The sequence below is a fragment of the Orcinus orca genome, chromosome X (genome assembly GCF_937001465.1).
Source record: "Orcinus orca chromosome X, mOrcOrc1.1, whole genome shotgun sequence".
Classification (NCBI taxonomy): domain Eukaryota; kingdom Metazoa; phylum Chordata; class Mammalia; order Artiodactyla; family Delphinidae; genus Orcinus; species Orcinus orca.
Window position 1 is genome coordinate 37,443,558 of NC_064580.1, and position 24,907 is coordinate 37,468,464.

General features: G+C 45.0%; 1 protein-coding gene across 2 annotated transcripts in view; it reads left to right on the plus strand.

The window, feature by feature from the left end:
- Window positions 1-12,128: 12,128 nt before the first annotated feature.
- Window positions 12,129-24,907, plus strand: part of NYX (nyctalopin) — a 72,314-nt gene continuing 59,535 nt past the window's right edge. The window contains exon 1 of one of the 2 annotated variants that reach the window (XM_004281363.3): window positions 12,129-12,874. The gene's annotated coding sequence lies outside the window, so the exon portion shown is untranslated. The remainder of the gene's footprint in view (window positions 12,875-24,907) is intronic. The other variant, XR_007474840.1, reaches the window with a different exon arrangement.

The following is a 24,907-nucleotide window of genomic DNA, read 5'->3' on the forward strand; positions in this document are numbered from 1 at the left end:
AATGATGAAGATGGTGTGTGTTTGGAGTACAGTGAAAAAAGGATTTTTGTAATAGAAATCCAAAAGGTCCTCACTGATTATAGGTTGAAATTTATGGGGGGGGGGAAATCTCTGTTCTTGGAAGCACTTGATCCAAAGGATGGTTGAACAGTGGGAAAATGAATTGGGTAAAAATCAAATGTATTAGTAATCTGACAAGTGTGGGAAGTACTTAGTGATAATGTATTTGGGGTCAGGTTGATAGAGATGGCCTGGGTGTGCCCTCTACCTTTAGTTTTATTTGCTGACATCCTGTTTTAACACACATTGCTGCAGGTAGCTGCTGCCAGCTAACAGGAGATGATACAAGAGCCATAACTGGATGACTTCTAATAAGTTGTGATGAACCAAATGAAACGGTTATTCTGGTTTGGGGGGTCAAAAATGGTCAAATGTTGGCAATTTGGTATGTCTTCACCTAGTGAAAGTACATGTATTCACCTTTCGTTGCAGTTTTGAGTTCTAATTTTACAGTATGATTAAGAACTTTTTTGCATTGTAAAGATATACTTGGTTCTGGATAGTTAGATTTTCAGAGCTTATCAGTTGTAATTTCAGAGCAGCAAGCCTAAATTTGTAGGGCAGAATTTTGGAGCATAATATGCTATACTGATTTTGGAGATAGGAAGGTAGTTGAGTCAACTTAATCGAGAGCGTGGAAAGAGGTTGACTTAGAATGGCTAGACGGAAAAAAGTCAAATGGCTGAAGGTGGTTCAAATAGAGTGAAATTGGATTCTAAGTGTGGTTCACTGGCCCTTTTATGTAAATTATGAGGAGTGAACACTTAAGAAAACTGCTCTGGAAGAACTGCCTAAATTCTTGAGATTATTTCTACTCTAGCAGATGAACCCAAGTTTATTAACATTTCTGTAGATATTTAAATACATAAATTCATAATTTCCCCACTTTTAAAGCGTTCCTGGGTTCGTTCCTCCCATCTCTTAGATGAATTTCAACATCAGATAATATTTTTCCAAAAACGATTTGCAGGGCTTATGTTTGAAAATATCCAATGTCTTGATGCTTAGACATAAACTTGTTCCGATGGCTTTTTTTCTTGCCCTTTTTAAGTGACCTGGTTGAAGTGGTCACAGATGCATTCTGAAGTTCAGTAATTTAAGATATCTGGGTGTTGACTGTTCTTAATCCCCCTCTCCACCAGATTGCAGAGATTTCATTCACTGTGGTTACGGGGTTCAGTTTGGGATTTTTTTTTTTCCAACATTTCTGTTCTCATTGAACACGATTCTGGGTATGTTTTAAACTGCTTTGCTGCTTGTTCTCATGTCAGTTTATAGTCTACTTTTTAGCATGTTTAGTCTGATTCTAATGCGGCTCTCCTCTAGTGACTTTTCCATTTCTTTTTTTTTTTTGCGGTACGCGGGCCTCTCACTGTTGTGGCCTCTCCCGTTGCGGAGCGCAGGCTCAGCAGCGGCCATGGCTCACGGGCCCAGCCGCTCCGCTGCATGTGGGATCTTCCCGGACCGGGGCACGAACCCGTGTCGCCTGCATCGGCAGGTGGACTCTCAACGACTGCGCCACCACGGAAGCCCTCCATTTCTTTTTGATTCTTTTCTATCTCCATTTTCCCTACCTAGATCTGACTGGGTTGTGTTTAGAGTAATTCTAGAAGTAAGATTATTTTGACACAGCACTATGTTTAGTTGTATTGTGGAAGAAAATTTCATGACATGGAAACGTTTATTTCGGGAGGAAACAACAGGTCAACACATTTAAGAGGCGGTGTCTCAAAACAAGTTAAACATGGAGGTTGGTTTTTTTTTTTTAAACAGAATTATATATGATTCAGCAGTTCTGCTCCTAGGAGAATTCTACCCAGGAGACAGAATCCACAATTTAGGCTTGCATGTGAATGTTCATAGCATTATTCACAACCCAAAAGTGGAAACAACCCAAATGCTAATGAACTGGTGGATGGATGAAGAATAGAGTACTGATGTTATCTCTATCTGGGCACCCAACCACATCCCTAATTTCCTTACTCTTCAAAGGATCACTAGGTGGGTCTGATAGCACTGTGACACTTAGGTTTTCTGTGGATGAATGCCCTGTTTCAGTTCTGATTTTATTGTATTTTGCAGATACAGTCATGGTTTATAATTGGGGTTGCCACTCTTGTAACACTGAAGATGACATTTTTAAAAGAGAAAAGTAGAATAAAAAATACCTCTTCCATCTTGGGCTGGAAATTCTCATTTTTCATTTTCCACTCATCCTAGTGTGGGTGCACTCCACACCTAGGGTTTCAACAGTCCATCTCATTTACCTAATACCAGTTGATTAATGGTATGCCAAAAGGTCTCGGAGCCTCAACTTCTGACCCAGTCACCTGATAGACTCTAGTGGGTTATTTAGTAGACATTTGCAAGGCAAAGGTTGATTTAAGTTTCATTCAAAAACTGATTTGGGGTCTGCTGAGTATTGGGCATTGGGGAATGTAACAGTGAACTCAGGTGTAGTCCTTGTCTTCTTGGAACCTAGTTTTTCTTTTGTGGTTTCCCCGCTGGGTTGCAACAGAAGTACCTGGGAAGTGATTCTGGGGCAACTGTCCTAATAAAATTTCTGGGGTTCCCTCAGGGATCTTGTGTTTTGCTTTTGCTTTTGTTTTTGTTCCTAAAGCTCCCTAGTTAATGCTGATGCAGCAAAATTAGAATGGAGTCCAGTATTCTCTACCCTTTATCATTTGTTCCAAATACCATTATCATGCTTCAGGTAGTTCATGGCAGAAGCATCACTATATTCCAAATTATAATACAACCAAATTAATGGCAGTCTATTAAGTGGCCCCTATGGTGTGGTACTAGTCTACCTTTGCAGCTTTTATTTCTCAGGCCTTAAACAGTAGCCGAGTATGCTGTTGTCCAGATGCGTCCCACACTCTGCCTCTGACTTAGTTTTTGTTCACCCTGTTCCTTCTAGCTGGAATTGGCGCTATATTAATGTTTAAAATAATTTAATGTATTGTACTCAGAATATTAAGCTGCCATTTGCAATTATAACGGATGTGGAGAAAATAATTTCTCTAATGGGTGGAAGAAAGTGTAGGTTACAGTTAGTGTAGAATGATCTCAACTATTTTGAAAATACATAGAAGGGAATCTGCTAAAATAATGACAATACTTGCTTCTGACTAAAAGCTTTTCTGTTGCTTCTTATTGAACAAATTTTATATAATTAGAATATATTCTTTTTTAAAAATTATTTTTAAAATTTATTTTTGGCTGCGTTGGGTCTTCGTTGCTGTGCGTGGGCTTTCTCTAGTTGTGGCGAGCGGGGGATACTCTGTTGCGGTGCGCGGGCTTCTCATTGCAGTGGCTTCTCTTGTTGCGGAGCACGGGCTGTAGAGTGCAGGCTCAGTAGTTGCGGCGCATGGACTTAGTTGCTCCTTGGCATGTGGGATCTTCCTGGACCGGGGCTCGAACCCGTGTCTCCTGCATTGGCAGCCGGTTCTTAACCGCTGCGCCACCAGGGAAGCCCTAGAATATATATTCTAATAAAACTTAGGTTTTTGTTTTTTCTTTTTTTTTTTTTCACCACACTGCATAGCTTGCAGGATCTTAATTTCCTGACCAGGAATTGAACCGGGGGCCATGGCAGTGAAAGTGCTGAGTCCAAACCACTGGACTGCCAGGGAACTCCCAAAACTTAGGTTTTTAAAATTTTTTTAGTTTGAAATGATTACAGATTCACAGGAAGTTTCAAAAATAGTACAGAGAAGTCCTGAGTACCCTTCCCCAAGTTTCCCCAGTGGTTACATCTGGCATAACTGTAATACAACATCAAAACTAGGAAATTGATGGTGGTACAAGCCACAGACCTTATTCAGATGTCACCAGTTTTACATGGATTTATATAATTCTATGCAGTTTTATCATGTGTTGATTTGTGTTCCATCATCACCAAGATCTCCCTCATGCTACCTCTTTGTAGTCACACCTGTCCCCTTCCTGCCTCCCCACCCTGTCACCAACCCCTGACAACTACTCACCTGTTTTCCATCTCTAAAACGTCATTTCAAAATTGTTGCGTAAATGGAATTGCTCAGTATGTGACCTTTTGAGACTGGGGTTTTTTGTCACTCGGCATAAGGCCCTTGAGAGCCATCCAGGTTTTTGCAAATAATTTGTTCCTTTTTATTGCTGAGCAGTATGGATGTTCCGTGGTTTGTTTATCCACTCAGCCATTGAAAGACATTTGGCTTGTTTCCCATTTTTGACTGTTACAAATTAAAGCTGCTGTGAGCATTTGTGTACTGGTTTTTGTGTGGACATAAGTTTTCACTTTTCTGGCATAAATGCCCAGGAATGCAATTGCTAGATTGTATGGTAAGTTATGTTTAGTTTAACAACCCATCAAACCATTTTCCAGAGTGGCTGTACCATTTTACATTCCCACCAGCAATGCATATGAGAGATCCAGTTTCTCTGTGTCCTCACCAACATTTGGTATTTTCACATTTTGGCTGTTCTAATTGGTGTGAAGTGATACCTCATTGTGGTCTTAATCTGCATTTCCCTAATGGCTAGTGATGTTGAACATCTTTTCATGTGCTTATTTACCATCCTTATATTCTCTTTGGTAAAATACATGTTCGTGTCTTTTGCCCATTTTTTAATTATTGTTTTTCACTGTTGAGTTTTTATATATCATAGATACAAGTCCTTTGTCAGATATTGGATTTGCAAAGATTTTCTCCCAGTCTATAGCACGTCTTTTCGTTGTCTTTTTTTTCCCTTCGGCTGCGTTGGGTCTTCGTTGCTGCACCTAGCTTTCTCTAGTTGCCGCGAGCAGGGGCTACTCTTCCTTGTGATGCGCGGGCTTCTCATTAAGGTGGCTTCTCTTGTTGCGGAGCACGGGCTCTAGGTGCACGGGCTTCAGTAGTTGTGGCACGCGGGCTCAGTAGTTGTGCCTTGCGGGCTCTAGAGCGCAGGCTCAGCAGTTGTGGCGCACGGGCTTAGTGGCTCCGTGGCACGTGGGATCTTCCCGGACCAGGGCTCGAACCCGTGTCCCCTACATTGGCAGGCGGATTCTTAACCACTGTGCCACCAGGGAAGTCCCTTTATCTTTTTTTTTTTTTTTTTTGCAGTACGCGGGCCTCTCACTGTTGTGGCCTCTCCCGTTGCGGAGCACAGGCTCCGGACGCGCAGGCTCAGCGGCCATGGCTCACGGGCCCAGCCGCTCCGCGGCATGTGGGATCCTCCCAGACCGGGGCACGAACCCGTGTCCACTGCATCGGCAGGCGGACTCTCAACCACTGCGCCACCAGGGAAGCCCCCCTTTATCTTCTTAACAGGGTCTTTTGTAGAACACTTTTAATTTTTTTTAAAACGTTTAAAATTTTGATGCAGCCCAATTTATCAATATTTCCTTTTGTGGGTCTTGTTTTTGGTGTCATGTCTAAGAACTCTTCACTTAGTCCTAGGTCCTAAAGATTTTCTCCTATTTTTTCTGATAATTTTATTGTTTTACATTTAAATTGATGATCTATTTTGACTCAGTTTTTACTGTGTGAGGTTTAGATTGAGATTTACTTTTTTATCTATGGATGTCCAATTGTTCTTTCTCTATTTGTTGAAAAGACTATCCTTCCTCCATTGAATTGCTTTTGCAACTTTGTCAAAAATCAGTTGTTTATCCCTGTGTGGGTCTATTTCTGGGCGCTCTGTTCTGTTTCATTGATCTATGTGTCTATCCTTCCACAAATACCAGAGTTTCAATTATGTTTCTAGCTATATAGTAAGTCTTAAAATTGGCTAGAGTGACTTCTCCCATTTTGCTCTTTTTCAGAACTGTTTTAGCTATTCTAGTTTTTGCCTTTCCATATTAATTTTAGAATAAGCTTTTCTACATCTACAAAAAATTTTTGCTGGGATTTTGATGGTTATTGTCCTGAACTTATAGATCAATTTGGGAGAGAACTGACATCTTTACTATGTTGAAAACATATATATAATATGTATTTTGAATTGAGGTATAATTGATGTACAGTATTATATGTTTTAGGTGTACAACAGTGATTCACACTTTTTAAAGGTTCTATTCCATTTATAGTTATTATAAAATATTGGCTGTGTTGTACAATATATCCTTGTAGCTTATTTATTTTATACAGGGTAGTTTGTTCCTCTTAATCCCCTACCCCTATCTTGCCCCCTCCTCCCTCTCCCCACTGGTAACCACTAGTTTGTTTTCTATATCTGTGAGTCTGTTTCTTTTTTGTTATATTCACTAGTTTGTTTTATTTTTTAGATTCTACCTATTAGTGATATCATACACTATTTGTCTTTCTCTCTCTGACTAATTTCACTTAGCATAGTGCCCTCCAAGTCCATCCATGTTGTTGCAAATGGCAAAATTTCATTCTTTTTTATGGCTGAGTAGTATTCCATTGTATATATGTACCACATCTTCTTTGTCCATTCATCTTAATGGACACTTAGGTTGCTTCCTTATCTTGGCAGTTGTAAATAATGCTGCTATGAACATCCGGGTGCATGTATCTTTTTGAATTAGTGCTAAAACTTATATCCAGCCAACAGGGAGATTATCTGGTACTTTTCACATGGAACACTCCCATTAATTCATCCTAGGATCATGCTTCTCTTTTGGAGCATGTCCATGGTGCAAGTGTCTCCATGAAATGCCACATTTTGTGGAGAAAGTTCATGCAGGAATATTAAGGAGTCCAGCTGCTAGTCATGGCAGCCTGGGTATTTCAGACCAACCCTCCTGTTGAAGATAACCATAAAAATGCAAGTGTAAATTTCATGCAGTCATTCCTTTTCTGAGCCAGTAAGCACCTCCTGGAAGGGTCAGCAGAGAGACAGAGGTCTCCCAATAGCCAATTAAGTAAGTTAGTAACTGCCTGTGCAGAAATTGCAACATTCAGCTAATCCCAAACTTGGAAGAAACCTTACACCTTTTCAGTTTCATCTTCTTAAAACTCATTATTTTGAGAGTACTTTGGAGTCTTCCTTGAATATTAATTCTCAGCATGCTTCGAACTTAATTACCATAGTGTTCCAGAATTTTAATAACACAAAATTTTAATGGCAGTTTTCATCAAGGAACTGTGTCCTTGCAATGTACTGTGGAGACTTCCCGTAGGAGTTCTTTTGCTGGCATACACTCAGGCAGAGCCTTCTCTTTCACAAGGGGCACAGAAGCTGCCATGTGCAATTCACACTCTTGTTCATTCTGTAGATTTCAAAGAGATCTACAGTGTTAACAGTTTATCTTGTAAGAGGACCTGTGGGATAAATTTATCTTGGTATTAGTGTAAAACAAATAGGCTTTGCTTCTAAGAAACATGTTTTTCTCTTCTGAACACTGTGGAAGCTGTACATGATTTCACTTGCCACCTCCCCCCGACCCCACCGAGCCCCAGGTCTATGGCATTTACTGACGATATCCCTGGTTGAATCTTCACCTACTCATTTTTTCTTTTCCAACTTTTTTTCATTTTCTTGCATGGAAATTTATAAGTTGCCTCCAAATTTTAGAGATAAGGTATAAATATATAAAATGAAACTTAGCACTATTTTTTTTTTTAGTGTATTGTTTTGGTTTCTTACCAAACAAGAAGGAATATCTTGAGGACAGGAATTTAGATTTAATGATGATAATAAAAATTACTTTTTAAGAATTAAAAAAATTTTTCCTAAAATTTGTCAGCACAGCAACTCAAGTAATCTTATTCATTTCCTGCTTAGGAATTGGGTGGGATACAACTCTTCAGATTTTATCTCTAGCGGGAAGTTGGGTTTATCTTCCTGTCTTGTGGCTTTCCAGAGGCTCAGTCCTGGATGGTTCCTATGAATGTGTTATATACTAGGGGAGATCAAACAACTGATGTGATTTGTTTTGAATGGTAGCGTCAATAAGGTGGACATAGCTACAGGCTTACTATGTTTTAATGATCAAGCAGCCAAAATAAAGGTGTTTTTAAAGGTGTGTAGTACCAGAAGATAAGGTTATGTTTGGGTAACAGCCCCGTTTAGAAAGCTTAAGAGGGCTTCCCTGGTGGTGCAGTGGTTGAGAGTCCGCCTGCCGATGCAGGGGACACGGGTTCGTGCCCCAGTCCGGGAAGATCCCACATGCCGCGGAGCGGCTGGGCCCGTGAGCCATGGCCGCTGAGCCTGCGCGTCTGGAGCCTGTGCTCCGCAACGGGAGAGGCCACAACAGTGAGAGGCCCCCGTACAGCAAAAAAAAAAAAAAAAAAAAGCTTAAGAAAGGAACTAGCATCATCACCCCTGGCCCTATCATGCTTTTTCTCCTCTCACATGTTTTCCATTACTTCCTAGTGAGGAAGCATGGAGGGTTCCTGTTTAAGGCCCAATCTTCTATTCGTGCCTTTCCCAAGAACCTAGTGCTGTGGTACTCTCTCATCTATTAGTGCATCATCCATATTGCCCTCTCTCCCAGATCATTCCTTTATTATCTCCCATCTCAAAGCCCTCTCTTGATCTCATGTCCCTCTCCTGCTTGCTACTCCATTTTTCTCCCCCCCACCCCAGCCTGTCTCCACAAAACCTCAAATTCACTGCAACTGCTTCCTTACCTCTTGTATTTTTCTTTTACTCTAATCAGCTTTTCTTCTCCATCATTCCACTGAAGTGGCTCTTATTGAAGTCACAGTCGCCTATTCTTCCTCATCTTACTAGGCCTTTCAGCAGCCAGCGCTGACACTGAGCGCTGTCTCGTTGACCCTTTTGTCCTAAGGTTCCCACAAGCTCACACTTACCTGGGGAGGGCCCCAGGGTGCAGTCATTAATCAGCCTCTCTGTCTCCAGTCTCTCCCTAAGTGCTTTCATCCATCTTTATGGCCTCGGCTATCATCTCTTTTAATTATTTAATGTTTTATGTAGATAATACATTCACTTATTTCATGTGATATATGAAGTTATAGTGAAGTTTTATTTCCACCTGCCCCATCCCAACTCGTAACCACATATTAGTTACTTGTATATCCTTACAGAGTGTCCATATACAAAAGTAGCAATGTATGAATATACTTTCTCCTCAGTTTACATGAAAGAACACTATAAACATTGTTCCATACCTTTTTCCTACTGTACAATATATACTGGAGATTTTTACATATCAGTACACAGAAAGAGTCCATTCTTCTTTACATTTGTATAATCAGAATATTCTATTGCGTGGCTATACCATAATTATCCAACTATCCTCCTATTGATGACCACATAGGTAGTTTTCCATCATTTGCTATTACCAGTGATTAACTTTGTACACATATGGAAATTGGAAATTTGGGTACATGTGAACAAGTTGTTCCCCACAGGAGTTGAATCAATTTGCACTTCCACCAGCAATGCATCAGAGAGCTTCTTTTCCCATAGCTTTGTCTGTGAACACAGTGACAAACTTGTATTTTGGCCAGTGTGACCGATTCTATTTTTTACCTGTATGGTTTTAATGAATAGTTCTCTTCTGAGTGACCTTAAACACCTTCCCGTATGTTTAAGGGCTATTTGCATTTCTTCTTCTGTGAATTATCTACAAATATCTCTTGCTTATTTTTCTTTTGTGTTAGTGGTCTATTTCTTATGGATTTGTAGAAGCTCTCTATATTAGGAAGATTAGTTCTTTGTTATAAGAGTAGCCAATTTTTTTTTAACACTTTGTCATTTGTATTTTCACTTTCACTTTCACATCATGGTTTTGTTTCTCAGCTATGCAGAGAGCTTTTTTTTCTGTTTAGTTTTTTTTTTTTTTTCTTTGCGGTACGCGGGCCTCTCACTGCTGTGGCCTCTCCCGTTGCGGAGCGCAGGCTCCGGACGCGCAGGCTTAGCGGCCAGGGCTCACGGGCCCAGCCGCTCCACGGCATGTGGGATCTTCCCGGACCAGGGCACGAACCCGCGTCCCCTACATCGGCAGGCGGACTCTCAACCACTGCGCCACCAGGGAAGCCCTTCTGTGTAGTTTATTTCATCAATCTCATGGCGGAGGGATGGCTGAGAGGCCCTCCATCTTGACCTTGCATCATTAGCCAATGAACTGAGTACCTGGAAAAGGAGGCTCTGTCCCCCTTTCCACACAGCCAGGCAGGGAGTCAGAGTGGTGGGTTGGGAGGCACTGTTTAGTTATTTTTAAACTTTGGTCATTTTCCAGAGCCATCTCCCAATCATCAACATTCTGGACGATGCCCTGGAGTCTGAGGGTTGTCAGTGCCAGGTGTGAGGGTGCTAGTGCCAGGCTAGAAACTGCCCCCCAGGGACGCAGTGGCCCCCAACCCGTCAAACTGGGTGGGCAGGGTGCCTGGTGAGGAACAAGGCAGCTCCAATCCACTGATGCTGCAAAGGAGCGAGGTCTGGAACGTGACTCCAGCTGAAGCTTCTGGAAGGTCAGTGTGGGTGCATTCAGAGTTCAAATTCTCAATGTCCCCCAATCCTGGCCTGGGGCTGGATGAGATTGGAGGGCTGGCCTTAAGCTAGAGCGAGTAGAAGGTACATCACGAGCTCTCCCGTGGATGTCTCCCTTCAGTTCAAAGCCTTATCTCAAACAGCCTCTATCCCTAGGACATGGCCCTGGGGACATAGCCCGAGCACCTGCGTGGCCTCTGTTCCTCAGGGGTGACCTTGCTCGCTCTTCCTCAGAGCTCTGGGAATTTTCTCAGCCTACTTAGGAGAAGCTGTCTTGACTCTTCCAGTCATGAACAGAGTTCCCCCACCCCCTCCTGGGACTGGAACTCTGTTTTCCAAAAGCTAGAAGATTGCCGAGTAGGCACAGGGCAAAGGGCTCAGCTGCTTTTCCCTCAGGGCAGAGTCCCCTTTAGCTCCACTCTCACTGGCTTCTGCGAGAGACGTTCCGATGGGCTTATTTATTTATGACTGAGATCCAGATGATGAGGCGACATGAGAAACATACAAAGGCTCCATAAAATTTAGCAAAGACTTGGGCAGCAGCCCATGTGGAATCCATTTGTTTTTCTATTTAAAAAGGGGTGGGGGAAAGCCTTCATTCCATAGCCGCAAAGGAACTTACACCATCTGCTCATCTCCCAGCCAAGGAATACAATTCCAGGAAGCAGGAGAAGGGAGGCTGATCAGTGATGGCTGTCAGCTGTGAACAGCTGTTTATTCTCAATGACTATTTCCACGTAGACCCATTGCAGGGATCTGCTGTCCTTTACACGGCAGAGACGAAACAAAACCCACCCCTTCCTCCGCCCTTTGACACGCGGTGACCCTCGCTCAGTCCTGCCTGGGACTCGATGACAAGCCCAGGGGCAAAGAAAAGCTGGGTCTCAACGGACTCTGACCTACCTCACAGGGAGTCTGTCCCCGCAAGGCAAGAAAACAGCCTTCAGTTGTTCCAGGGACTAAGGTTTCACTCTTCCTGTTGCCAGGAACTGAGCTTCTGAGTAGCGACTGTCCGCGTCCCACACAAATAGCTTCGTCTGGATTTGCAGCAAGATCTGGGCTGGGGGGCTTTGCTATGAATTCTAACCCTGTGATTTCAGCACATGTCCTCTCGATGTTGTAAAAGCGTGTGTGTGTGTGTGTGTGTGTGTGTGTGTGTGTGTGTGACTAGAATCACTTCTGGACAGGAAGTTATACAGGCAAAAAAACAAGCAAAACAAAACAACCCCAAAACAAACAAAAAAGATGACGCTTTGCTGTGAGTACAAAGGAGCCACAGCTCAGCATGACGGGTCCTTCCAGAGAGATAAGGAACTGGACAGCAAAAGTCACACGCCGCCCAAGCCTCAGAGAGGTCGAGGTGAAATGGAAACTTCCTGTTTATTTTAGTCCTTTAAAGCCCCGGGGGCGGGGATTTAAACCATGGCTGTGGCACTGGGAAGGAATCAGAACAGCTAGATCAGTCCAGAAAATTGTGGCGTTGCCTGGCTCATCGACCACGCCCTCGCGTTCCCACCTGAGGACAAAACGGAGATAATAGCATAATCACGCAAAGGAGTGACCCAGAACTTGCACCATATGCTTTCTTTTTTCATTTTTTCAAAAAAATTATATATTTTTAAAATTCTTGGCTGCGTTGGGTCTTCGTTGCTGCGCGCGGGCTTTCTCTAGCTGCGGCGAGCGGGGGCTACTCTTCGTTGAGGTGCGCGGGCTTCTTATTGCTGTGGCTTCCCTTGTTGCGGAGCACGGGCTCTAGGCGCGCATGGGCTTCAGTAGTTGTGGCTCGTGGGCTCTGGAGCAGACTCAGTAGCTGTGGCACACGGGCTTAGTTGCTCCGTGGCATGTGGGATCTTCCCGGACCAGGGCTCGAACCCGTGTCCTGTAGTATTGGCAGGTGGATTCTTAACCACTGGGCCACCAGGGAAGCCCCCCGTATGCTTTCGATTAACCTAATTTAACCTTACAGCGTCCTTCTTGGGGTGGGGGTGGGGATGGGGAGCAGATACCATCCTCGTTTTTTTTTTTTTTTTTTTTTTTTACATAATAGAGGCCTCCCAGGAGGCTAAGTGACCCAATCACACACAAACAGCAACTCAAAGGCTGAGTCGGGAACTGGCTTGGTCTCAGGCCCTCCCCCTAGCCCAGCTACTTCCTCCTAAATATCTCTAAGCACTCAGTTTCTTGGGCCTTTAGTTTTAGCACCTGGGCTGCAATGCTCACGCTCATAGTCTCGCCATTTCCACCATCCGCACTTGGAAGTGAAACCGCACACCCCAGATTGGGATTCGAACCCACAGTCTCTGGCTTAGTGGGGGACTCGAACCCACAGTCTCCCAGCTGAAACCTCACACCTCATCTCAGGACTTAATGAAGTTCAGATTCTTTAGGTCTCCGCACAGGAGGAATTCAGCGAGAGGCAAAGTGATAGGTAAGTAGATTTATTGAGAGAGATACGTACTCATTCCATAGACAGCGTGTGGGCCATCTTGGAAAGGGAGAGGCCTGGGGGTTGTGGAGGTGGTTAGTTTTTGTTTGTTTGTTTGTTTGTTTTTGCGGTACGCGGGCCTCTCACTGTTGTGGCCTCTCCCGTTGCGGAGCACAGGCTCCGGTCGCACAGGCTCAGCGGCCATGGCTCACGGGCCCAGCCGCTCCGCGGCATGTGGGATCCTTCCGGACCGGGGCACGAACCCGTGTCCCCTGCATCGGCAGGCGGACTCTCAACCACTGCGCCACCGGGGAAGCTCGAGGTGGTTAGTTTTTATGGGCTGTGTAATTTCATAGGCTAATGAGTGGATTATTCCAACTATTTGGGGGAAGTGGTGGGGATTTCCAGGATTTGGCCACCACCCACTTTTTGGCCTTTTATGATCAGCCTCGGAACTGTCACGGCGCCTGTGGGTGTGTCATTCAGCATATGCTAATGTATTACAATGAGGGTATAATGAGGCTCAAAGTCCACTGGAAGTTGAATCTTCCACCATTTTGGACCTAGCCGGTTCTAACCAGTTTATGTCGTATCCTAAACGGTTATGTCATTCTCTTAAAGGTTGTGTCCTGCCCTATTCCCCCCTGTCTCAGAAGGTCATCCAACCCAGGGTCACCCAACACCTCAGAGTAGTCCCAGCTAATTCTCAGGACGTGCACAAGCAAGGGCTTCCAGAATTTAGCACAGGGATGCTCAAACTGTGTCATACCTGTGGAGCATGTTAAAAATACATACGGCAAGGATGTGGAGAAACTGGAACCCTCATTCATTGCTGGTGGGATTGTTCTCTGGTGCAGTTGCTGGGGAAAACACTTTGGTGGTTCCTCAAAAGGTTAAACAGAGAGTTATCCCACGACCCAGCAATTCTACTACTAGGTATCTACCCACAAGAAGTGAAAACTTATGTACACACAAAAATTTGTACACGAATGTTCACAGCAGCATTATTCATAATACTGTAGTCAAAAAGTGGAAACAGGGCTTCCCTGGGAAGATCCCACATGCCGCGGAGTGGCTGGGCCCGTGAGCCATGGCCGCTGAGCCTGCGCGTCCGGAGCCTGTGCTCCGCAACGGGAGAGGCCACAACAGTGAGAGGCCCACGTACCGCAAAAAAAAAAAAAAAAAAAAAAAAAGAAAGTGGAAACAGCCCAAATATCCAGCAAAAGATAAATGGAAACAAAACGTGGTCTATCGCTACAGTGGACTATCATCCAGCAATTTAAAGGAATGAAGTACTAACACCTGCTACAACATGGATGCGCCTTAAGAACATGCTGAGTGCAGAAGCCAGTCACAGAGGACCACATATCATATGATTTTATTTAAAGGAAATTTCCAGATTAAGCAAATCCATAGAGACAGAAAGTGGCTTAGTGGTTGCCAGGGGCTGGAGGAAGGTGGAGGATGGCAGTGACTACTAATGGGTATGGAATTTCCTTTGTGGGTGATGAAAATGTTCTAAAATTAGCTAGTGGTGATACTTGCAAAACTGTGAATATACTGAAAACCACTGACTTGTATACTTTAAAAGGGTGAATTTTCTCATCACAAGGAAAAAAATTTTTTTCTTTTTCTTTGTATCTTTATGAGATGATGGATGTTCACTAAATTTATTGTTTACTTTAAGTTCACTTAAACTTATTCACTAAACTTATGTAAGCCATAAACTTATGCTATAGACCTTAAACTTATACAGTGCTGTATGTCAACCGTATCTCACTAAAGCTGGAAGAGAAAAAAGGGTGAATTTTATGGTATGTAAACTAGATCCCAGTTAAGCTATTACCAAAAAAACACATACACCTGGGCCTACCTTCAGAGATTCTGCTTTAGCAAGTCTGAGGTGGGAGCTGGCCAGCTGCCTTTTTAGTAAACTACCCTAAACGTTGGGGAGAGAGTGGTTTACAAGGAAATGTATGACGCTGAAACCGCACAGTTCAGACTGGGACTTGAACCCAGCCAAAACCCAGATTGGGACTTGAACCCACTGCCTTTTTTTGGCCACGCTGCACGGCTTGTGGGCTCTTAGTTCCCCGACCAGGGATTGAACCCAGGCCCTTGGCAGTGACAGCAAGGCGTCCTAACCACTGGACCACCAGGGAATTCCCCCCACTATCTTTTTTTTTTTGGCTGCATTGGGTCTTCGTTGCTGCACGCGGGCTTTCTCTAGTTGCGGCGAGTGGGGGCTACTCTTCGTTGTGGTGCGAGGGCTTCTCACTGCGGTGGCTTCTCTTGTTGTGGAGCATGGGCTCTAGGTGCGCGGGGCTTCAGTAGTTGTGGCTCGTGGGCTCTAGAGTGCTGCCTCAGTAGTTGTGGCACACGGGCTTAGTTGCTCCGCGGCATGTGGGATCTTCCTGGACCAGGGCTTGAACCCGTGTCCCCTGCATTGGCAGGCAGATTGTTAACCACTGCTCCCCCAGGGAAGTTCCCCCTCACTCCCTGCTATCTTTTAATTGAGATCACACACCTGGTCTCAGGACTTAATGAAACTCAGGTTCTTGATGTCTCCTTACAGAAAGAATTCAGTGAGAGACACAGTGATAGGTAAGAAGTGGATTTATTTAGAGATATACACATTCCATAGACAGAATGCAGTCCCTCTCAAAAGGCAAGAACGGCCTTGGGATAAACACACCCCACACACCGAGTGTGGGCCATCTCAGAAGGCGAGAGGCCCTGAAATATGGGGTGGTTAGTTTTTATGGGCTGGGTAATTTCACAGGCTAATGAGTGGGGGGATTATTCCAACTATTTGGAGGAAGGGGCGGGGATTTCCAGGAATTGGGCTACTGCCCAGTTTTTGGCCTTTTATGGTCGGCCTCGGAACTGTCATGGCGCCTGTGGGTGTGTTATTTAGCATATGCTAATGCATTACAATGAGCGTATAATGAGGCTCAAGGTCCACTGGAAGTTGAATCTTCTGCCATCTTGGTTCTAGTTGGTTCTAATCAGTTTTTGTCATGTCCTATGGCTATGTCATTGTTTTAAAGGTTATGCCCTGCCCCCTTCCCTCCTGTTTCAACATCACTCACATCCCTGAGGAGCTCACAGTCACACTGGGGAAACATAGGGGTCTCTTAGGGGACAATTCAGGGTCAAAATGTGTGGTCTTAGAGAAGAGTACAGTTGTGGAGAGAGAGGACCGTTGTGGGTCAGGGTGGCCTGGGAGGGGTGGGAGAACTGAGCAGAGCCTTAGAGGAGAGACAGGATTATGCAGACAGAAGGATGCATTCTAGGTGGGAGACTGGGCCTGGGAATGTGCATGGCATGTGCTGGGAGTGATTGGGGGTCTGCGCAGACTGACCGGACGGTCAAATTGGGGAAGTTGGGGAAGGCAGTTTTGCAGGAGTGGGCTGAGGTCCTCCCTGAATGCCAGGATGCATTGCAGCTGAAGATGTGGACCCAGAGATGATTATAATGATGTGAAGAAAGCAGGTTTTAGGAGGAATAGCCTGGCTTTTGTGTAAAAATGTACTGTAAGCAAGGAGTGGCAGTAAAAGGCCAACTGAGAAGCTGGGGCAGGAATCAAGAAATGAAATGGTGGGGTTCTAGGCCTGGGGCTTGATGGGGGACTGCAGAGGAAAGAGCAAAGTCAGAGTTTAAAGGGGAAATTAGAATGAGGTTGGCTAATGGAGAATGAAGAAAAAGAATCAGAGGGAACGCTATACAATCATGGACCCACAGCTGTTTCCCGAGTGAGACCAGGACCTGGTTTAAATCTCAGCTCTGCCACTATTGGCTGTGTGACTTGGGCAACTCACATGACCTCTCTGTGCTTTAATATTTCCAACAGTAAAATTCAAATAATAGTAACTGCCACATAGGTTGTCATGAGGTGTAACTGGGAAAATCCACTTGAAACAGGGAACACTGGGGAATTCGAAATGGGCTTTTCTGTCTTGCATTTCTACAGGCCACCTTCTCCCTGGGCAGCCTGAGGAGCCATTTGCTTGGGAGTGAGGAACGTTTTCCTAAGTTTCTTGCGAGAATCGGAGAGAATTTCTTGGAGAACTTAGATCACAGTATTTCTTCCAGGATCGACAGACAGTACCCCTTCTACCATCGATGGGGCCACGGGACTTGTCTTTGAGGAGGAGGATATGATTTAGAGGAAGTGAAAACCCAGCCTTTGTCCCTTCTGGTCACCAGGAATTGTGGGAAGAAACATAGAGGCAGGGCCAGGAGAGGTGTGGCAGTGGGTCCCGAGGTCACTTTTCTGGGCTTCTGGCCAGGAAAGGGTGGAAAGTTGGAGACATTGAAAGGGAAGCCAGAAGCAGGAGGCCTTTGACCAGATTCACCTTTGGTACCTTAAGAGGAGACTGGAGGTCACATGGGGAAGTCTTGGAGGTGCAGCATGGTGAGATAGAAGGGCAGGGCCGTAGCCATCCAGGAGTGTCCCATGGTGCTGCATGGCCTGGACAGAAATTTCTGTTCTGGCTGGATTCAGGCTAAGAAGAGGGAGTCAGGCTATAGGTAGAAATTTAGGAGTCCACATCCATTGAGCCCCTAGAAAGTTCTGCCCTGGGAAATAGAGAGTGGTGCAAAGGTCAATTACAGTTTGAGCTCTCAGAAAGTGATCCTTGCAAACAAGCTTGGTGAGCTCACTGACGAACAGGGCGGGGAGACGCATAAATTAGGGAAGATGAGGACAGAAGGCTGGAAGCACCCCCAGCTAAGGGGAGGACGAAAGACAGTCACCGAAGAGGCCAGCAGTGTAGCAGGAAAGCTGGAAAAGTACTGTGTCAAAGAGGCCAGAGACGGCCAGGGCTTCAGTTCCATGAGTGCTCAGGGCCCCCCCACTGCACTGGGCGGCCAAGTGAGGCTGATCTCTGTGGAAAGAGTTGCATTCCCTGCATCCTTCTCATAGTCATGCTTGCCTTACATTTTAGTGTGGGCGGGCTGAATTGTCCAGGCCTTCCTTGAGTGTACTTTTCTGGGGGAACCAGAGTGCTCTTGTTGGATCCCAGGCTGACAGGAAAGCATCCTGGAGGCCACCCAGGCCCCTACTGGTAGAGGCCCTGCTGAGGCCACACCTACTGGAGCCAGGACAGATGAGTCAGGGCCTTTGACAGCCCAGGGGAGTACTCCCTGTAAGCGGGGAGCCTGGGTCCTGGCTCCAGGCCAGAGGTCATGGGATCAACTCAGTCCCCGTCTACTTCCATGGCAACCTGGGCAGGGTGGCCCCATCCCAGTGCCAGCATGGCAGAGGCTGTGGGAGTGCCCAAGGGCAGGTGGGTAGGTCACTTCTGTGGCCAGGCCTGCCTGGTCCAGATCCCCGAACTGGGCCAGGAGGGTGTGTTGGGCAACTCTCTGAGGACGGCAGTGGCTGTACACACAACCCCCGATTTCCACATGACTTGCCCCTTCTTGTTCTTCCTGCCCGGGGTCATTTTAGCTGTGCCGTGGTTACTTTCCATAGCACTTGAACTGGAAAAGGAAACTAAAAAGAAAGAGCGCCTCTATTTGGACTCAGAGGGAAGTTTGGGGATGGCTTTTCAAAGCCCTGGTTGAGAAGGGAAGAGTGGGGATTCATTTTCTGAGGCTCTCGGATGCTTTGAGAAATTATAGAAATGACAACCGTTTATGCGATAATTCATCCTCATGGCACAACATGGATACAGCATAGCCCTGTTTGCCAAGTGGTTTTGAGATTTTTATGATTTGAAACTCCTGTGTTTTCTGCCAACTTTTATATGTGAAAGCTGTTCTCTCGAATTATTAAAGTAGACAATTCATTCTGGCATTCACCACTGTAGTTTGACCCTGGAACCTCAAAAATCAGTCTTCTCAGACTTCCCTGGTGGTCCAGTGGGTAAGAATCCATGCTCTCAATGCAGGGGGCTCGGGTTCGATCCTTGGTCTGGGAGCTAGATCCCGCATGCATGCCGCAACTAAGAAGCCCGCAGGCCACAACTAAACATGCCTCAACTAAACATGCCGCAGCGAAGATCCCGCATGCTGCAACTAAGACCTGGCGCAGCCTAAATAAATAAACTAGTTAAAAAATATTTTTAAAAATCAGTCTTCTCACTCAGTAGTCAGTAACATAAACTCCAAGCTTGTTCATTCATTCATTCAGTAAATAGTTTTTGAGCACAAAATGTGTGCCAATATACTGCTTGAAGCTGAGGATGCAGAGATGAAACATATAGTCTATGGGAGCAGGGAGGGAGCAAATAAAAACAAATGTATCCTGGGCTTCCCTGGTGGTCCAGTGGTTAAGATTCTGCGCTTCCACTGCAGGGGGCACAGGTCCGATCCCTGGTCGGGGAATTAACATCCCACATGCTGTGGGGCAACTAAGCCTGCGCGCTCTAGAGCCCGAGCACCACAACTAGAGAGCCCTCGGCATGGCAACTACTGAGCCCATGCACTCTAGAGCCCATGTGCCGCAACGAAAGAGCCCGCATGCCACAACTAAGACCCGATGCAGCCAAATAAATAAATATTAAACAACAACAACAACAAATGTACCCTTCCATTCCATGTGAAAGTGTTATGCTAGGTGGTACAGATGCTGTCTCCTGGGGGCCTCCTGAGCTCACTGGCAGCTGTGCTAGGCAGGTAACTGCTTTCTACCTCAGGGCCTGCCTCTCTCAGCTTCTCAGTTTGAGAACCTGGAGGGGCAACTGGGAATTGTAGGGAGAGAGTGTTTACCAAAGGGGAATGGGAGTTGGTGAAGAAATGCCCCAGCCTTATCCTCCACTGGGACAGATTTGAGGCATGTTTCCCGCCCCCTCCCCCAAATCAGACGATCCCCAGCGGAATTCAGCCTGGTTGCTCTCAGTGATAATCAACTCATAAACTTATCCTTTATTGGCTTCCCTCTGTCTCACTTTCCCCACTCTTTCACTGGTGATTCCTGGGGTCACCTCTCAAATAACAACCTGCACCCAAAATCCTTGTCTCAATGTCTCTTGGCTTGCTTTGGGGGGAGCACAAACTAAGACAGGGATGTGAACAGTGTCGGGGGGTTATGGGAACACAGAGGAGGGGCTCCTAATCCAGATGGGGTGGGTCATGACAGTTTCATCAAACAGAAAGCCTTGAACCAAGTCTGGTGAGAAGCCTGAGTTGGTCAGGCAAAGAAGGAGAAAGGGTTGTTTTCCAGGCAGAGGGGCCAACAAGTGGAAAGGGATAGGTGTGTAGGAAATCGTGGAGAACTGGAAATAGTTCAGAAGGACCAGGATGCAGGGTACGCACATGTGAGAGCTGTCCAGTGATCGTCCTTGCAGCCAGGGCTGGGGTGGGCTCTGAGTCTGCGGGGTCCCTCTCTGCCCTATTCCATTTGCCATCAAGTCCTTTCTCAATTTCAAAATTGGGTCACCATAAGCAAGCCCCCCAACCCAGTCTTCTCCTCCCAACTGGCGCCCGCTGGCAAAAAGAGACAACAGCTCATATTGAAATGCCAACTTTTTAGCAAAAGTTTAGAAATCTTTCACAAACGTAAGAACAAAAGCACATTTCCACCCTACTGTTTCGAGGGAAAGAATGTGGATAAAGCAGCCATTAGTCAATCGCTTCGTCCTGCAGGAAATATTTATGGCGCAGCTACTGGGAGCCAGGAGGGTGCACAGCCAGCACAAAGAAATGGCAGGCGCTGTTCTCACAGGGGACGTCTCTGTGCCCAATTGCAAGTGGACCTGTACCTGAAGATGAACCATAACGCTCATACCAAGTAAAAGTAGCCAGTTGAACAGAGGGGAAGTTTCTCCTTCCGTTTCTCCTGCTACTTTTCCTTTCCTCACTTCCTCCCTCCCCCTGTCTCCTGCCCTTCTTTCCTTCTTCCTCCCTTTGAAGGAGGAAGGAGAAACAAATGAAATATAGTTTCCTTCTCTTCAAGTACCCACAAGGGCAGAGCTAACCTTGTTCTTTTGTTTGTATTTATTTTTCTGAACAGGTAATACACACAAGAGAACAGAGGTAACCTGGGAACGATCTTCCTCCTCTGTCCTCTTGTCACTTGGTCCACTCCCCAAAGTGTTCTTGGGACAGGTTTCTTGTGTATCTTCCATAAATATCCTGTGCATTTACCAACATATCTGATTGTATCTATTTTTGGAGCCCCATATAAATAGTAGGATTCTATACACCACCTAAACCTTACATTTTTACCTAACAATAATTCCTGGAGATGTTTCTACATCGGTGTATCTGGAGTGGTCTCATTTTGGAGGCCATACCATCATGTATTTGGCTAGCCTGCCATCGATTAGATATTTAGGCGGCAGATGGTCTTTTGCTGTTACAAACAACACTGCAGTGTATGTTGTTGTTTGATGTTGTTGTTTGTCGATCATCTTGTACACGTGTGGATATACCCGTAGGATGAGTCTTTAAAGGTGGAGTTACTGGGTCAAACGGATGAGCAACTTTAACTTTTTTTTTGCGGTACGCGGGTCTCTCCCTGTTGTGGCCTCTCCCATTGCGGAGCACAGGCTCCGGACCCGCAGGCTCAGCGGCCATGGCTCACAGACCCAGCCGCTCCACGGCATGTGGGATCTTCCCGGACCGGGGCACGAACCCGTGTCCCCTGCATCGGCAGGCGGACTGTCAACCACTGCGCCACCAGGGAAGCCCCGAGCAACTTTAATTTTCATAGATATTGTCAACTTGCCCTGCATAGAGGTTATGCTTATTTACATGCTGGCCAGCAATAAATGAATAAGCCAGTTTCTCCACGCCCTTTTAAACACAGCATATTAGTTTTCTATGGCTGTGTAATAAATTACCACAAACTCAGTGGCTTAAAACCCCACCCATTTATTAGCTCACAGTTCTGTAGTTCAGAAGTCTGGCATGGCATGGCTGGGTTCTCTGCTCAGGGTCTCACAAGGTTAAAAATAAGGTGTTAGCAGGGCTGAGTTCTTGTCCGGAGGCTCTGGTGAAATATCTGCTTCCAAGCTTGTTTTTGTTGTTGGCGGAATTCAGTTCCTTATGGTTGTAGGACTGAGGTCTGCCTCTGCTGGCTGTCAGCTGGGGGCCACTCTCAGCTCCTAAAGACTGCCCACAGTCCTTGCCACATGGCCCCCTCCATCTTCAAGTGAACAACAGCTAATCAAATCCTTCTTGTGCTTTGGATCTCTGCCTTCCCTGTCTCTGACCTCTATACCTAGATTTAAAGGACTCATGTGATTAAATCATGCCACCCAGATTATCCTAAAGTCACCTGATTTGGGAACATTATCACATCTGCAAAATTCCTTCACAGCAACACCTAGATTAGTACATGAGTGAAGAACTGGGAGAAAGTGATGGTATACCATGGGGTGGGGATTTGGGTGACCACCTTAGAATTCTGCCTGCCACACACTGAATTATCAAACTTCTTCATCTTTGTAAAATGTGAGAGATGAAAATGGAATTTATTGGATTTTTCTCTTTCTATGTCTGGAAATCTTTTCACATATTTAAGATCCATTTACATTTCTTTGTTTTTTTTGGTGAATGATATCTGCTTATATCCTGTGCCCCTTTTACCCCTGGGTTTCTGGTCTTTTTCTTTTCCTTAAATTAGAAGAGCTCTTTATACGTTAAGGATCTTTGCTACCTTAATGACTTTGTTTGTCTTATCTATTTTACCTGGAACCCCACCCTCCTCCTTGCTACCTCCAGAAGCACCATTCATTCTTTACAGCCCAGGTCAAACCCACATTGCCCAGAGGGCCATGCCTGACCATACCAATGCTCATTTATCAACTCCTCTTGACTCTTTTCTTATGCTGTTCTATGTTGGTTACTCTTGGCTCCCCAGCTGTGATGTTGAGTGTTTTCATTGCAGGGATTCAAAGAGATTCAAATATAAGACTGAGCATGTGATATGCATAAAACTAGTATCTGTAAACCGATAAATTGATGCCTTGAACTGGAAGTCAAAAGTGTAGGCTTTGTCTTCACATTTCCTATGTTCATTACAAATACGCATCACCATACATCCCTAACAGCCTTGTCTTTGTGACTTCCATCCATTTTTGTAATTATTAAATGATACTACATGAGTAACCTCTCATGTAGTCACTCATTTTGTTAGTTTATTTCTCTTTGGCATGGTTTAAGTAGTAAAATTTGTCTCCAAATCTAACATTTTTGGATATTATTTGATTTGAAATTAAGATTTTATCAGAGAATATGTGTTCATTTCTTAAAGAGTCAAGTAGAACTGAAAGGCTCATAATAAATCAGGGCAATCACCCTGCCCCAGGCTTCCCTACTTCCTTCACTTTTCTTCCAAAGCAGATATTTTCAGCCCTTTTCTCTCTTCCTCCTGATATATCTCTCCATATTACTAGTTAATACACTTAAACCACTATGTTTTATTTTCTAAGTTTAGACATTATCTGTGGACTTCCCATCATGGTGATGAAAACTGGACCTTTTCAGATACCCTGATCCCATTTTCCCCCTCCCTCTGCTCCCCCCAACAGGGCTATATTACATTTTTTGGTTAAAACAAGTCAGCATTTCTGTTATTATGGCCAGGCAAACATTCACTGCTGAGCTAGATTGAGCTCCACAGCCACACTTTCTTTCTGACTCAACAGCTCTATAAATGTGGCTATATCAGTAAGGATGCTCTAAGCTGCAAGTAACAGAAAGCCCATCTCACCAACAGTGGCTAGAGACTTCCCTGGTGGTCCAGTGGTTAAGACTCCACGCTTCCACTGTAGGGGACATGGGTTCCATCGCTGGCCGGGGAACTAAGATCCCACAAGCCACGCCACATGGCAAAAAAACCCCAACCAAACAAACAAACAAACAAAACAAAACAGTGGTTTAAACCATAAGTCTCTTTCTTACTTTCTTAATGTGTGTAAAGCAGGAAGGCCAAAGGCTGGTTCAGAGGCTTGGCAGTGTCATCAGAACCCAGTCCCTTCCCTCTTTCCATTCTGCAATCCTGTGTCCTGGTTTTCATATTCAGTTTTGCTCCTAATAGCCACAAGGTGGTTGACACAGCTCCAACTGCGTCATTCAGGAAGAGAAAGAAAATTCCCCTCCCATGCCTCTGTCTTTTATTTTGTTTGGAGGGGAGGTAATTCCTTTCCCAGAACTCCAAGTGGACTTCCCTTTATATCTCATGGGTCAAAACGAGGTCGCATGAGCTCCCAGCTGCAAGGGAAGCTGGGAAAGCATTTTCACTTTCTATAATGAAAAAGGAGATGAGGAATGAGTAGCCAACCAATAGCATAAGCCTGTTGGGCTGTTTTTTTCCACAAGTGGCAGAAGACTCAACTTAACGTGGCTTAAACAATAGTGAGGTTTGTCATCTTGTAAAAGAAGTCCAGAGCTAGGGAATTCCAGGGTTGCTTAATTTAGCCACTGACTCAACAGTGGCAGCAAAGTTCCAAGCCTTTTCCATCTTTCTGCTAATTGTTGGCTTTGGTCCTCTGGCTGGTCTCGTCATGGTCACAGGGGGGCTGCAGCAGCTGCAAGGATCACAGAGCGTCAATTGGATTGAAGAGAGGATGTCCTGTCTCCTTGTCTTTTTCTTAAGTGTGAGAACTTTCTTGGAAACTTCACAGCAGACTTCTTCTTGGGTCTCATTGACCAGTGTTGTGTCACGTGTTTATTTGTAAACCAGTCACCATCAAAGGGGATAAATTACCATGATTGGCTTTGACTAATCAGTATTCTCCTTCTGGGGGACAGGAGGAGTCCCAACACTCCTGAAGTAGATGAAACTGACCTATACTTAAACGAAGTCAGAGTTCTATTAACAAAGAAGGAGGGATGGCTACTGCGGATAATTTCTGCCACACCATTTTTTCCTGGAGTTTATAATTGCCTAGATTTTTTATTCACCTATTTTTTAAAATTCCATGAATATTTATTGAGGCTCTACTAAGTTCTAAGCACTCTTCTAGGTATTGGGTATTCCTCTTAAACAAGAAAAACTTAGTACTTGGTTCAATGGACTTTACAACAGGATCATACAGGTTAGGAACATTGATTAGTGGGTAGTTGTCTAAGCTGTTATTA